This window comes from Pteropus alecto, unplaced genomic scaffold (assembly GCF_000325575.1).
Source record: "Pteropus alecto unplaced genomic scaffold, ASM32557v1 scaffold42, whole genome shotgun sequence".
Lineage (NCBI taxonomy): Eukaryota > Metazoa > Chordata > Mammalia > Chiroptera > Pteropodidae > Pteropus > Pteropus alecto.
Window position 1 is genome coordinate 10,057,787 of NW_006434825.1, and position 10,996 is coordinate 10,068,782.

Here is a 10,996-nt window from a genome sequence, read left to right on the forward strand (position 1 = left end):
ATATATGGCAGCAGTCTTCACCTTCCATGCTCCCCTGCTGCCAACCTCTTCCAAGAACATGTCCCATCATTCCTGAGACACTGTCTGTCATTTAGTTATTCTGGTGAATGCTGTTCAGGCACCTCCCTCCAGGAGACCTGAGCAGGAGTTTAGCAAGGTGATCCTGAGGGCAGAAGCAGCCATCTGAAGGCCTTGGGGCTCCCTTCACGGCCAGGGAATATTGCACCCTCGTGGAAGGGAGGAAAGAGAGATAGGTTACCATTTTAATCAACTGGATCATTGGGGGATGGATGAATCTGGTGGATTTTAAGGCAGGAGAGTACCCAGGGGCCCGATCCAAAGCAAAATTCCCAGCACAAAACCATATGTTCCCAGACAAACACTCAGAGAGGCAGCACATTAACTCCCAGGTGTGCTGCTGGGCTGAGCTCCCTTGATGGTCAGAGGCATCAAAGTCTTGGGTCTTCAGCTTCAGGAGAAGGGCCTGAGAGAGCACAAGGAAGAGAGGGACCTGTGTTCTCTGCACAGCAGGAAGCAAGAGTCTGCCTGACCAGAGCTGGACCCCTGTCCAGGGAGCAGTGGGAACCATTGCGGGGAACCCAGTACGCAACCCACAGCAGCTGGTGCTGCTTGCTCCAGGCTACTTCTGGCCCAGATGCAGGCTTGAGTAGAACTGAGCAGCCAAAGCCCCCAGGATGTGGGGGTCTGGGGACACAAGGTTGTCTAGCATCTCCATCAGGGCTACAGTGAGAAGATGGGAGGCTGTGGTGGGGGGGAGGGACTGGTGGGGCTGGCAAGCAGGAATCCAGTCTCCCACCCCAGTATAGCCAGAATAGCCATGTTTTTCTTTTTTACATATCATGCTGCTGCAAGAAAGTCCTTAGGACAATATTTTCCTGGCTTAAGAATAAAGTAACATTTGGAAGATGCTGATATGGCCCAATTCCCTATCCACACCAACCCCAGTGAGTGTTTTTACAATTTCTGTTTGGATACATGCAGGGCTAGATGTCTCCCTGACCTTCAGGAGCAGCTTTTTCCACTCTCAGACAGTTAGGACCTTGAGAACAATCTTTCTTGCATCACACCAAAAGATCTTTCTGTAGTTATAGCTTCTAACCCTGTTTATATTATCTGTGGTCTCATGGAAAAAGCCATCGTCAACATTCACATTAATTAGCATTTAGTGAGGACCAGCTATTGGGCCAGCCAATCTCTTTCATTCCTCTTCCCCTCAGATACACCCAGGGTAGCTGATTATCAATATTTCCATTTTGTAAAAATTAGCGAGGCTGAATGAATTAGGACAACTAGGTCTCATTGATGGTGTGTAGCAAAAATGAGAATCAAACCGGTTCTCTGACTCAGTATCCCATAGTGGCTCGTATGCAGACTGAAGAGCATGGGAAGAAGATAGGTGTCTTCTCTGATCTGCAAGGTTCCCTGAAAACTCAGGCTGAGACATGGGAGCCTCTGAACTCCAGCATTCATCTGGCCATCATCCTCCTCTTACCCCCGTGCCCACCCAAGACCTAGCACATTGTGGGCGCTCAGTAGATGTGTGCTGCTGAAATAAATAAATGCAGAGGGCAGGAAATTCCTTGAGGTACCTTCTGTTTCTTTCATTCAAGTGTTGCCTGGACCTCAGTTTGTTAATCTATAAAACCTACTTTGTCTAATACCCATGAATCAGTTTTGAAATATATAAAACATTATGGACAGGAAACACTGTGCATCTGCCCCCTGCCCATTTCTCCAGCCTCAGCTCTTCCCACGTTCTTGCTGCCTTGCCCTGCTTCTGCCTCCCCAGCATCTTGCCTCATCCTTGAATGGGTCATAATCCTTGCCTTGTGGTGGACTCGGCATGGGCTACTCTGCCTGGCGAGGCACTTCACTCTTTTCTTCTGCTTTAACTTACTCCTTCCTATTAATCCACCCTGTCTTCAAGGAGGCTTTCCTCTCTTTCCAATATACAGTAAGTGCCCATATGTATCATTACATGGGACTCCATACTCTTTCCTTCTTTGCGGTATCATAGTTCTATGTATGTACTGAACATCGCCAGCCTCCACTAGGGAAATCTCTGGGAAGGAGAGATGATATCTCTGGCCCATCATGACTCTCCAGCACCTAGTATCTAGTGGACGCTCAATAAATATATACGAAATGAATGAATGAAAATGAAGGCTTGGTGGTTTAATACGTGCACATGGACAATTCCAAGATGTAAAACAAATAGATATTTAAATGTTCACGTCTGCATTAACATCTCACTCTTCTGCCTGCCCACTGCATTCCTTTCTCCACCTGCCAAGATGCCGCTGTCCACAGGCCGGGCTGTGCTATGTCATCATGTCTGGGATGGATAAGGGACTTCTAGGAAGGTTGCGTTAGAATCACAAGTTCCATTTACAGACTGTGAGGAGCATGTGGGACACAGCATCATTAAACTGAACGTAATTGGGTCTGAATAAATTTGAAATTTCTTCAAAGGTCCACCTGTGTGCATGAGAAAACTCAAGCTGGGTTTGCATCTCCTTCCAGTGTAATTAGCACATTCATATCCCATGGAGCTCCCAGTGCGGTTATATGGTACGGGCCACAATCAGGCATCTCCTTGCAGAGGCCACTGGATTCCTTCCTGCATCCATCAGTCATTTCCCATTCAGTCCTTATTTTCTTGTTCATTGCCTCCTTCACTTTGTCAGTTAGACCGTAGCATGCAGGTTGCATCTTTCCATCCATCCGTCTGTCCATATGTCTATCTGTCCGTCCATCCATCCATCCATCCATCTGCATTTCTAAGCACCTGGTCTTTGCCTAAGACCTTAGTCTTGCCCCACAGTGGGGCAATTCTCAGGCGTTTTTCATACAGTCTCAGAGGTCCCAGAAGGGCTGAGCTGCAGCTGTCCATTGCATTATTGTGCTCCGTAATATAACCTTCACCAGCTTTCCCCAACTCCTTGTCTCACCTCTCCACTCTCTCGTGTACTCCCGGGAATCATTCCCAAACCCGCGTCTAAGGATCCGGTTTGGAGAAGACAAAGAAGGCAGCACCACAGAAAGCAGCTCATTTCTTCCAGATCACCTGACCTGCCTATGATTATTCATTTATTAGAACCAATTGTTATTGACTGTGTCTCCCTTTAGACTGTTAGTTCCTTGAGAACTGGAGCCATGACAGCTTTTATTCCTCCATTTTAGCTCTTCATCCTGGCACAAAGTAAGTGATCAAGGAATCTTTCTTAGATGGATAAAAGGATACACCAGGCTCTGTCCCCATGCTAGAAATAAAACTGTTATGACTGAATCCCTGCCCTGAAGGGGCTCACAGCCTGAGAGAAGCAAATTGAAATATTTATACTATACTCTCATTATAATATGTCCTTCCTTAGCATCGAGTGTTACAAAGTCTTAGGAAAGGATACTAAATCCAGCTGAAAGGTGACCTGTGAAGGCCTCCCGGGAAGCGATCCTGAAGCCTGATCACACAGGGCACATGCCCCAAGGGGAGCAGGGCACGCACACCAAGACTCTGTGGGATTGTTGGGAGAGGCAGAGTATAATACAATAGTTGGGAAAGTTATAATACCCTCTAATTCTGAGGCTCAAAACCAAACTAATTATATTGTAGTAAATATTAATAATGGAAATTGAATAGCAGAGGCATCAGTAACAGCATGCACATCAAGTGTGAGCACTCAGATGTGGCTTGTTCTAGAAATTAGGCTGATCCAAAAATACTCCAACGAAGGTGCTCTCGTTTTCTGGAAGCCGTGATTAGGGCAGCAGGGGGCTTGGCCTGGGAAGTTTCCTGTCAGTCGAGGTTTTCTCAGTCCCCAGGGGCCAGGAGTCTCATTCAGGGAGCAGATGCCTCTCCAGCAGAGCCTCTGAGTTCTGAATTCCGCTCCTGTCTTTTATGATCCATAACTGCAATTGTCAGTAAACTCTGTTTTCGTTTGTAAGTGTACTTAACACTGGGAGAGACTTGCCAAATTGTCTATCAAGTGTCGTTATTGAGTGGGATCCAAGTTTATCTTTTGTAATATGGTGAAGCCGAATAGCGTAACCAACAACCCCAGAACCTCTGTGGCTTAATATACTATAAGTGTTTCTCTTGCTCACAAAAAGTAGAATTGGATGTTTAATGGGTGGCCTTCCAGTCCTGCAATTCTGAGACCCAGACCTCTTCAGTCTGGTGGTTCTGCCATCCCCTGGGGTCAGCACCCTCTCAGCAGGCTGGAAAAGAGCCTCTCAGGTTGCACAGGAGGTTGTACTGGGGAGGTTTGCCCTTGCTGCTCACATAGCACTGGGCCGTAACTCAGCTCCAAGCTCCACCGAAATGCAAGGAAGCCTGAGAAACATGGTCCCACTGTGTCCCCGGCAGGAAAGGAAACAGGATGCTGTGAGGACCTGGAGTTCTCGGCCATGCTTTTTCAGGGCATATTTTTGAAAGGATGGGGCTGTGAGAAGATAACCAAAGAAGGCATTCTCCGTCTGGTTAATGGGACGCAGGCTGCCCTCACCTTTCTTGATGAGACCATCTATTCTGCTTTTCACCTGACAGTGAGGAGCTGGTTCTGTTAGACCCAGTGATCTGTAATTTGACTGACAAATGTGTCAATATTAGGACTTATTGGAGACTATGTGTTCAAATCACCTTTCTCACTTTAGGAAATATAAGGTCCAAAAATTAGTGTTGTTCAAGAAATGGACTTCCTTCTGGGCAAAGAAGTGACTTTAGTTCTTGGGAAAATGTCAGAGAAACTCTGTGTGTGTGTGTGTGTGTACAAAAGACCTTGGAAGAGATGGTGTCAAGATACAGCAGGTGAGAATGTATCCCAGTATCCATGTTTTAGGAAAGTTCTATAGTAGTCATAGGAGCTAGAAGTATTTTCTCTTTATTAAGAATAGAGTTGAGTCTCTAAGGTCAGCAACCATATTAGGTTGTTACTATAATCATCTCCATTTTGAAGGTGAGTAAACCAAAACTGAAAGGCATTAAGAATTCCCCACTCCCCCCTGCAAAAAAAAAAAAAAAAAAAAGATTATAAAGCTACTAAGTGACAGGGGTAGGATCGGAGCCCTCATAATCCAGTGTGAGAGTTCATGGTCAACGGGAGCTTTCCCAAGCCTCCTGGAGGTATTTTCCCATTGCAGGAAAAATACTGCTTTCTAAAACGCATGCAGCTCATGTGTAACCATTGTATACTACTGCCTGAAAATTCAAAATGAAGTGGCATAAACAAAAATCTATAACGCCTCAACTCAACTACAACCACGGTTAAAATTTTAGAAAAATGAGAACAAATAATATTTATTAACTATGCCATACCCCATGTCCCACCTTTACAAATCTTCCTTACTAAATTATTAATGATGTCCAGTCGTTCTTTATGCTTTTGAATCATCCTTAATATCTTCTCCTCCGACCTTGGACTTGGATAAGCCAAATAAACCTCAGGGTCCGTCCAGACTGAGCTTTTACTGAGAAGAAGTCTGTTTTCCAATGCAGAATAGCAATTCTGACAACTACGAACTTAGAGCTGCTGCTGCTCCTAATAGATTCATTTCAGAAAAGGTGGTGTGGCCAGTGACAGTGTCCGAGTGAAAATGCAGTTCTCCGAAAGGGACCAAAGTCACAGCACCTAGACGCTCTGAGTGTCCTCTTTCTAACGTGTGCATTGTCTCCAAGTATCGTGACATCTTTCTATATGACTAAGGAATAATAGAAAGAATTGAAGAGAATTTAAATAGGGTTCAATAAGCATATCCATTCATTCCTCCAATATTAATTGTTGTGTTCTTTACACAAAGCACCGTGGCATACACGAAGGATACGACACACATAAAGTTGTGTAGTATGGTACATTTTCTACATAGGGTCTGGGAAAGGAGAGATGGGAGCTCAGTCCTCGCTCATCAACGTTATATTTCTTCCCCTTTAGTATAGGAGGTGGAGGGGACACCTTCGTATTGCCACGTGGCTGAGGCCATAAAGCATTTTGTGACTTACTGAGGGAGAAGCACAGGTGGAAAGGTAGTCAGTCCAAAACTCAGACCTGTTTCTGTGGTGTGTACTGTAGACAAGGGCATGGGGAGGAGTTGCAAATGGTTGCTCAGGCACCTTTTACCTAAAACACCGCAAGACCCATCCTGCCCTGTGTTGCTTTCGTCACCGCTGGCGTGGAGGACCATGATGACAGTCACCTGGCAGACTGTTCTTCTGCATCTGGAAGTGCGCATTAAAGTGCCTACCATGGTGCTGAGCACTTTGAGCACTTGACAAGAGCTCGGCGTGTATCATATATTGTTGCACTTGTCACTTTTGAGATGATGATCACATAATTACCAAATTAACTACTTTTTAAATATACACTTTTCCACCCCACACACACGCAAAAAAAATCAGGACTATGTTTATTTTGGTTCCTGAGACATTTCCATAAATTATTGAAGAAAAAGTACCAATTTACTAGCAAAATAAAATTTAAATCTTGGCACAAGTCTGCTATAACCTCAACATATTTTAAAAGGTGCCTTTGTCCATTGTCTGACTCCTAACAATTATTGCCCTTTTAACAAGGCATTGATTTGAATTGGGTAGGAGTAGGCAGCATGGCACACAAGGTAAGCATAAAAGGAGCTTTTCTTCTTTCCCCATCGCATGTGTATAAATTACCTTCAGCAGGGAGAGTTTTATTATTAATCATTTGTGCCAATAAATGTCTCATTAAATCTACCTTTCACTTATGGAGTATGCAATTGTCATTATATAAATATTATTTAATTACATAATGGCTCCACTATTAAGAAATCTGTATTTAACAGATATTCAAACCATATTCTTAAAATGCTCTATCTTAGGGACTATTTGAGAATTCCATAATCTTTTGATTAAAGACCATAGTGCTTTACTGATTGTATTTGAGTAAGCCATGTTGTCTTCATAGTAAGGTGTGTTGATATTAAAAAATGATTAACCCATTTTCAAGGGAATTCTTCACATTCGCCCACCTTTCATCTCCATATTATGAATTATATATTATTCTTTCACTTCCATATCCTTAATACTTTTTCTCTCTCTTCGTAGGCAATTATACAGTGACCCATCATCGATATAGCTCATGAGATTTCTCAATTTTTTATGAATGTCCGTAAATATGGAGGAAATGAGTACAAAAGTTATAACCAGTTGGACTCTGTTATTTTTTATTTATTTTTTTTTTGGTGGGGGATATAGTTACTACACTGCACTGTTTGAATTTAAGAGGAAATTATTTTAGAGGAGTGTGGGGAGTGATGGTTAAATCTAGAAAGTTCCTTTAGCCTAGTATGCAACCAAGTTCTATGTAAGTTGAGGATTTGGGGTGGATAACTTGAGTGCTCCATTGATTTATTTTCTGAGAGATGGCAGGAGACTCAGAGCTCAGGACTTGACGAGTGGGTATTGGCTGCCAGTTGCCAAGAAGAGGGTGAGCAGGGACGGAATTGGGCCAGGTCAAGTTTACAGAACGATCTTTGGAGGGTGTCGGTGTTGAACAAAGCATGGTAGATTCAAATTCAGCCTCAGCCCAATGCTAACATCCGAAGTAACACATCAGGTTCTTCAGGGAGCAGCTACACTTGAGATGTGGTTAGTGCTGCACTTGAAGCCTGCCCCAGAAAGGAGGCAGGAGGGGGAGCATGCACTTGTCCCAGAAAATATGTCAAAGAGTGACCCATAATAAAGCATAAGCCCCATGAGGTCAAGTCCTACACCTTTTTCATTCATGGTTGTATCGATGGCACCCAGCCCAGAGTCCAGCACACTAGAAGTATTTGCCAAATTGTAGGCGGAGGGAGGATGCAGCTGGTGTCATTGCACAGATAACCAGATTTGCGTGCTTGGGTTTGGTACATGGTTGGAGACCTGAGGCAGACCCCCAAGAAAAAAGCCAGCTGTGTGGACTAGTCTTGGAATAAAGAAAACATCCTCAGCTGGGGAAGGTATGTGATGCTCAGGACTCACTCAAGGAGCAGAGGGCACCGATCTTAGGTGGGATGTTTGCCTCTTATTCTCATTTATTCATTCAACAGACATTTATTACACACTGGCTTTGGTCCAAACATCATGTGAAGTATTGAGACAGAGATAAAATGTCCTGATGCCTGGCTTGGAAGAACTTCTGCCCAAGATGGGAGAAAGGCATTCGAACGCCGTTATGCGGTAGAGGCAAGCACAGGCCTTAAGGGTGGTGTGTGCAGAGGCTCAGCACAACTGCCTTCAGGACAGTGGTCTGGATACCAGGCCTTTGAGAAAGAGTTCAGGGAACCCAAATCCTCCTTAGCAGCAGGGTTTGAACGTTCTAGAAACTTCCAATTATACTTAAGGTTGTAGGTTATAGCATTTCACTAAGTGCTTAGATTGGGTCAGACACTATGTAAAAAGGCTTTCGAAATATTAATTCATTTAATTCTCACAATACTGAAGAATAGGTACTAACCTTTCCATTGGCTAGATGAGGAAGCAAAAATTCAGAGGTTAAGTCATTTGCCCAAGATCCTTCAGAGAGTGTTTGGGGATTCTTGAATTTGCACTCAGAAAATGTCACTCCAAAATCCATAAACTTACACCCTACACTATAGTGTGTACAGTGATGATATCAGAAAAGGGGTGGAGAAGTGTAAGGTGAAGTTTGTGGAGGTGTCTGGGGGTGTCTCATGGGACATGTGGACTGCAGTTAAGTCCAGATGTACAGGAGAAAAGCCAGTCAGATCCATTTTAGCATGGAACTCCAGTGAAAGTGAACGTGTGAGTGTAGAAATCCATTTATTCATCCAGGAGATACTTATTTAGCATTTATAAAGCACGCAGGGGCATGAGCTAGGTGCTGGGGATGCCGTGATAAGCAAGGGAGGTGAGGCCTCTTCCACTTGGAGCACCCAAGCTAGATGAGGGAGCCAGACAAGTTAGTAGGTGGTTCCGGCAGCATCCAGCAGGTCAAGTTCAGCCTCCTGTGGGTACGCCGAAGGGGGGCTCCTGACCCGTGGGAGGAGGCTGGAGGAAGCGTGACGTGGAGAGAACAGCACGGAAAGAGTCTAAAGTGAGAGCTGGGGAGCAGGCTGAGAAAGTTAGCAGGGGGAATGGAGGCAAGACTTGAGTTGCAACCTAAAAAATCCTAAAAGGCAGAAGTTGGAAAGGATCTTGGGTTCAGAGGGACTTAGCTACTCCGCGGCCACTGCCCCTGGTGCTTGGAAAGGAACAAGGAAGACCCCACCAAGGGCAGACAGAGTCTTAGTATCTCTGTGGATGATACTATCGATCACATTTGTTTTCTCAAACTCAACCCAACTTTTCCCCTCTATCGGCAATCTAGTCGGTTTAATTAAATTATAAGATGTCTCCACACTCATGTGCTTTGTGAAGCGCTTATGAAAGGGCCCTTTATAAACCTCTATAATAATGAATTATGAACAACAGAAAAAAAAGGCTGCCGCATCCCCGCTCCTGCCCCTCCGAGGGCAAAGCTGAGCCCGATTCACATATTCCGCTTCATCCGGTCCATTTCCCTTCGAAGACAAGGGAACATCATAACCTTGAGCTCTCTGGTAGAAATAAAAGATTGATGCGTGCTTTACTGTGTAAGATCTGGGGTCTTTTCATCCAGACATGAAGACAATTGAATATTATGAAAGCGTGCAACACACTTGAAGAAAACTTACTTTATTCAAACACTAGGAACCTTCACCTTGCGAGAAACCTCTTCACGTGAAAATAAATAAATTAATACGTGCCTTCATGAGAAATAGATGTCATTGGCAGTTTCAGATCTGGAAGCTGGAAAGTCCAACTGCCTCATTTTAAAAGTGCAGAAACTGATGCTGCAGGAGGGGACATGACTCGCTGAACATCACCAAACATAAACGGGCGAATTCAGACCCAGGGATCTGACTCCACAGTCCCCACTCGCAAGCACAACGTTATGTTATCTCTGAACTTCCAGGCCATGGGGAGAAGTCTGCCATTCATCCCGAGATGCTGCAGAGCACACAGAAAAGAAGGACCTCCAGAGCCGTCACTGGCTGAGCCCACCACCCCAGCGAGGGGGCCAGAGGGAGCTGAGAACACCTCTGCTGTGAGCCTGTCCAGAGACCGCCTTCTGGGACCTCATGCCTAGTTGTCATGCTTACTAGCAATGAGCAGTCGTGTGTCTGATTAAAATGGCCTGAGAAGATGATAAGGCTGCTAGCCTCCTGGGGGCAACGTCAGTCACAGCACCCAGTGTAAGCCAGCCCCGCCTGGACCACCGGCATGTGGCACCCAGGCCTCGTGCTGTGCACGAGTCCACCGAGAAAGCAGAAGGCAGGGGAGAGCGGGCCCCGGAAGAGTTCATACGATAAAGACCTAACTAGATTCTACCCCAGAAACAGATCAATGGCATGATCCAGGAGAAGACATGTGCGTAATTATATTACAAGTGATAATCGTTAAAACTTTTAAAAGAACAAATAATCCACAAACGAGCAAAACCCTAACATAACCTCCAAGTGCAACAAGCAGATTGTCCCAGGTATGGGTATGGAAGGTGTTCTTGTCTTCCCAGGATAAACAGCTGTCATCAGCAACATATTAATATTAACAATTATATAATTATTATAATCTGCCATTTTTTTAGTGTCAAGCACTCTGCTAATTAATTTATAACTCACGAATCTTCACAGCAACACTTTGAGATGGGTGTTTTTATCTTCCTTTTACAAATAAAGAAAATGTGGCTTAGTTGGTAGGCCCGAAGTCATCTGACTACTAAATACAGGAGTAGGGGGTTCAGAATTGGTTAAATTAGGGGCTCACTGACACCCTCAATCACCTAAAGTTTTTTCCCTTTTCTGCTCCACCATCCCCAGTGCGTCAGCCTGTCCCAAAGTGGCTGCTGAATCCCAGCCATTCGAAGAAGAAAGGGTCCTGAGGTAGAAAGGAGTTTTTCCTCCACGGGTCTTTTCTTAAGAATAA